We start from the raw sequence: 5,894 nt of genomic DNA, 5'->3' as shown, positions 1-5,894 counted from the left end.
GGGGTGGGGCGGGGCTGCTCCGGGATGGGGGCGGTGTGCTGTTCAAGCAGCTGCCAGCACCCCCTCCCCTCCTCACGCACTGGAAGGTCGGCCCGCTGGCGGGGATGGGGTAGGGGTTGGGGGGAGCGGAGATGTTTAGGGACCCAGGTGTTATTGGAACAGGAGGTTTTATTCGGACACTCCCTTTACTCCTACCTGCTCCAGAACATTCGATCCCTTCGCTAACAGTGCTCTTGTGCCTTCCCTGATTTCCAGTTTCCTGGAAGTGCCCAGGGCAGGACTCAATGGCTCCAAAGGAAAGGGGCGGAAACCGAAGTGAGGAGAGGCAATGTGAGCTGTTTGGCCACTTCCCAGTCTGCCCAAGATCTGCCTTCTGTTCAAAGTGTCTACACCAGCTCTCAGGCCTGCCCTCTCTCGCTTTTGATTTGGAAATCCAGAAGAAGCCACCACCATGGCCCCCCTCCACCCTTCCACGCACCAGTGGCACGCTCATGCCTGGTAGCAAGTATCCAAACGAAGGAGGTAACAGCTAGGTCTTTGATCTTCCTTAGTTTCCGCTCCCTGCTGTAGTTAACCAAACACAAGCTCTTCTTTATTTGTTTTGTCTGGAGAGGGCTCTGAGGTGAAGGAAACATCAAGGGGTTCCACCCCACCTTTGTGATTCTAGGAGAGAATACTTGGTCTGCGGGGGACTCCATGGGCCTATAAAGTTCAGTCCTGGTCTCAAGCAACCTGGACAAGGGAAAAGAAAACACAAGCTCTAAGTCAGGAGACACGTTGTCCTCTTTAAGTGAATGCTCTTTGAACCTCAGCCCTAGAATCTCTTATGTAGATGTTCAATTCTGCCCTTTTTGCCTATTCCCACAGCATATATGTCTTTTAAAGATTTTAGAAGAAAGTGAAATTAATTTTAATAATACAATATTCCATTTAGCCAATGTATCAAAGACTCTTGGTAGTACATGGTTTAAGCATTCATGTGCTAACTATAAGGTCAATGGTTCCAACCCACCAGTATCTCCACTAAAGAAAGATGTGCCAATCAACTTCCATAAAGATTACAGCCTTGGCAGTCCAGGGGCGGTCAGACCAAACCCAAGGAGGTACATGTTAATCCAACACAAAGAAGGGGAATGGGGGGAAGGGGGAGGGAGAAAAGCGGGAGGGAAGAAGCTGAGATGATGGCATGGGGGGATGTGTTAGTCTGGGTACATTAAAGAAACAAATCCACAGAAACTCGTATGTATAAGAGAAAGTTTTATATAAAGGGTAAGTGCACATCAAGAAAACATCCCAACCCAGTGCTGCCCAAGCCCACAAGTCCAACATTAACCCATTAGCCCATATGTCTAACACCAATCTACAAAGTCCTCCTCCATCTCACAAAACACACAATATGATGCCAACTGCAGGAGGAAAGCCAAATCAGTGAATTGTGTAAGCATCTCATCACTGGGTACTCCAGCCCCCAGGGCTGCATCAGGGTAGGTCCATGTGGCTTCTCCTCAGTGATGGCTTGCAGGAAGTGAGTCTTGCCAGCTGAAGCAGGAACTGGCTAAGGCAGCTGCAACCTGGTCCGACCATCACAAAGCAAGAGACCGTAGAACTTGAAAGGCAAGGCTCCTGGAGCCATTTATCCCTCCGCCCTTTAATTAACCCCACATGTGTTTATCGGCCAGGTTGGCACAATAAACTTTAACTAACAGGGGAGCTGGGCACTAACCCACCCAGGGGGAGAGTATTGGTTATGTCTCCACAGAATTGGGAAGATGCATACAGACCCCACCACAGTACACCAAACTGAGGGCAACATAACCACGTGGAGGAATGCATGAAAAGACTGAGCTACAGGGCCGGCCCCAACCAGAGCCAAACTGACCCCACCCTAGACGTATGTGCTACAGAGAACAACACTAAAACTTCAGGTAGGGAAAGGGGCGACATGTCACGCCCACATGGAAGCAAACCAAGAAGGAAAAAGAGAAAGTGACAGTCCGCCTAGACCACCTATTAGCGCGCCAAGCCCGAAAGACAATGTCCCTGCGCAGAGCTGCTAAGGCATAGAGAGGACTGCAGGGCCCACAACAACTCATGACACGTCCCCTCAGTGGAGCACACTGCGACAGAGGACCATAATGGGGACACACGGTGGGGAGGTAGTGTGGTCTGAACAGCCTACAGTAGGGCAAACCAAGAAGGGAGCTTAACAGATCAGCAGCTGGAGCAAAGCCAAACCACAAAGCCCCTAAAGAGACCTCAAAATAGACTTCAGGCTAGGAGGGGCAACTCCCAGAACTCCCCCATAACCAGGCGGGATATAGTCATAAAGGTCAGTGGACAGACCTGAAATTATGTATGTTTTTCTCTTGTTTGTTCTTTTTTCCATCTCTTGTTTTCTTATTGTTTGGTCTATGTCATTGTTGGTTTGCCTACCTGTATAAGACAGGCATGGGAAGCAAGCTTGGGGAGAAAGCCATGGGGCCAGTGGCCCTTGAGGGTCTTGTGGGGAGAAGGTGAGGGGGGGGAGTGTGGTGAAGAAACAACGCCATAGACAGGGGAACAACTAAGGAATTGAAACCAACAACAAAGAGGTTGTAGAGATCCTCAACAACAAGGAGGTTGGAGCAATAGCAACCTAGCTGAGAGGAAGTACTAAGAGGTGGAAGTAGGGGGACATTATGCTGGGGCAGGAGGAAGGCAAAAGGAAACAGAGGAAGGCTCTAGGAAGCAAAGCTATGGATAGAGGTATAAGCATAGGTGTGTACATATGTAAATACATTAATCCATAATAAACAGAGGTATTGGCCTATGTTCATATATTTAAATGGCAATACACTGAGGTTGTGGACAGACCTTGGGCCTCAGCTCATACCCTCCCTCAATACAAGAACACTTTGTTCTAACAAATTGGCATTTTGGGTTGCCCACCCCCCAATCCCTGGCACAATCGCTGAAGACAATATTGGTGCATAAGCAAATGTAAAGAAACTAGATGGTGCCTGGTTATTAAAAGACATAGTATCTGGGGTCTTCAAGGCTTGAAGTTAAACAAGTGGACATCCATCAATGAAGCAACAAGCCCACAAGGAAGAAGCACAGCAGCCAGTGCGATCATGAGGTGTCATCAGGACCGGGTAACAGGCATCAGAAGATCCATAACAAACAAACGAAAACATATTGTTGAGAATGAGGGGGGTTGAAGCAGAGACCCAAAGCCCAACTGTAGCAATGGAACATCCCCCCACAGAGGGGTCGCAGGGAAGGGATGAGTCAAACAGGGTGCAGGAAAGCACTAATGGATCACATGGTATTCCTCTTATTCCTTGAGGCTTCCTCACCCCTCTACTACCATGTGCTGCTTCTCACTCTGGACTAGACGGGAGCATGCACACAGGTATAGATAAGAGATAAAAGCTCATGGCACATGGAATTCAAGAACAGGAATGGAAATAGTGTTACCAGAAGGGTAGGGGAAGGCGGGGAGAAGAGGGGAGGAAAGAGAAACCAATTGCAATGATCGACACATAACCACAGATACCCCTCCAGGGGAAAGAACAACAAACTATGGGGGAAGGGAGACAGTGGTAATTGTGAGATATGAAAATAATAATAATTTATAATCTATCTATATGTTTGTTGCCATTGTCAAAAAACAAAGCCCCCCAAAACCCTCAATGCCATCAACTCAATGTCAACTCATAGCAACTCTATAAAACAGGGCAGACGTGCCCCTGTAAGTTTCCAAGACTAACTCTTTACTGGAGTAAAAAGTCCAATCATTCTCCTACACGGTTCTTGGTGTTTTCAAAGTGACCTGGTGGATCGCAGCCCCATGGGTAACCACTATGCTATCGGGGCCATTAAATCAATTTCCAGTCCTACCAGCTCCATGTGTGCCTATCGGCTCCACAGGTTTCCATTGCTCTGTCTTTTCAGTCATATGTGGCTAAAACCAAAACCAAAGGCAGTCATTATTTTCCTTTTTAATAAAAAATCATTTTATGGGGGTTCTTACAGCTCTTATAACAATCCATACAACAATTGTATCAAGCACATTTGTACATATGTTGCCATCATCATTTTTTGAGCATTTTCTTTCTGTTTGAGTCTTTGGTATTAGCTCCTCTTTTTTTCCCTCCTTCCCCCACCCTCCCACCCTTATGAAACCTTGATCAATTATATATTATTATTGTTCTTTTATGTCTTACTCTGTCCATTGTCCCCCTTCACCCACCTTTCTGTTGTTAGTCCCACCCCTGGGGTGCGCTATATATCCAACCTTGTAATGGCTTTCCCCTTTCTCTCTCCGCCGCCCCCCCCACCATCCCCTTACCCTCCTGTTATCGCTACTCCCACAACTGTACCTGAGGGTTTTATCTGTCCTGAATTCCATGTGTTGAGAGCTGTTATCTACCAATGTGTGTACTCCAGTCTAGCTGAATTTGTAAGGTAGAACTAAGTCTTGGTAGTGGAGGGAGAGGAAGCATTCAGGAACTAGAGGAATGATGTGTGTTTCATTGGTACTATACTGCACCCTGGTTGAATTGTCCCTTCCTTGTAACCCTTCTGTGGGGGGGTTGTCCAATCATCTACAGATGGACTTTGAGTCTCCACTCCAACCCCCTCTTTCATATTGATATAATTGTTTGTTATGGATCCTTTGATATTTGATACTTGCTCTCATAGACACCTCATAATCACACAGGCTGGTGTGCTTCTTCCATGTGGGCTTATTTGCTTCCCTGCTAGATGGCTGCTGGTTTAACTTTAAGCCTTAAAGACCCCAGATGCTACATCTTTTGAAGCTGGGTACCATCTGCTTTCTTCACATTTCCTATGTACCCATTTCATCCTACGCCACCGGTTCTCAACCTGTGGGTCGCAATCCCTTGTCGCCTGATTCATAACAGTAGCAAAATTACAGTTATGAAGTAGTAATGAAAATGATTTTATGGTTGGGGAATCATCCCCAACTGTATTAAACTGTCATGGCATTAGGAAAGTTGAGGACCACTGTCTTAAGCTATCATGTCGGGAAGGTGAATATCAAAGAGTGCCAGGTTATTAGAACAAAGTGTTCTTGTGCTAAGGGAGGCCTTGAATAGAGGCCCAACGTCTGTCTGCTATCTTAATAGCCTATAAATAGCCTTTCATTACAAATTAATATATTTACATATATACATGCCTTTAGCTATACCTCTATAAATAGTTTTTGCCTCTATTTCCTTTCACCTTCCTCCTATCCCACTAACATGTTCACCCTCCATTCAGCTCTCAAGAATTTCTTTCAGATACATTGCACTTGATCAGACCCCACCAGGCATTGTATGCCCTCCTCCCCATCAACTTTAGCTCTCTTGTTGTTCTCTTATCCCTGAGTTTGTTGGCTGTCCACTCCCCATCCCCATCCCTTCCTCTCTCATGTCCCACAGAACCACTGGTCCTGTTGTTTTCTCCTCAGGATTATTTGTTCTGCCTATTGTACATAGACAGACATAGAGCAAAAGAAAAACAAATTAAAAAAAAAGAAAAAAACCAATAGGTAGTTCCAGGTCTGTCTGTTGACCTGTATGTAACACAACCACATTCTTTTTTTAAAAAAATAATTTTATTAGCAGCTCCTACAACTCTTATCACAATCCATACATATATCAATAACGCAACCACATTCTGATGTTAGCTTGAACTTGTTCTAAAAAGGAAGATTCCTAAGCTTACAGAGGTAAAGTGTCTCACACAAGATTATACAGCTTGTCAGTGACTTGGTTAAAAACTAAAACCAAGTTGATTGATTCCATTATTGTTTTTCTTTTACACCAGGGTGTTCCAAAACAGGCCACCATTAGAAAAGGTACCCCCATCTGTAAACAAATATCCTTGGTGGCACTGTGGAG

Source organism: Echinops telfairi, unplaced genomic scaffold (assembly GCF_000313985.2).
Source record: "Echinops telfairi isolate 266 unplaced genomic scaffold, ASM31398v2 ScPeMD7_2291;HRSCAF=2852, whole genome shotgun sequence".
NCBI lineage: Eukaryota > Metazoa > Chordata > Mammalia > Afrosoricida > Tenrecidae > Echinops > Echinops telfairi.
Note: the sequence above shows the minus strand (reverse complement) of the source record.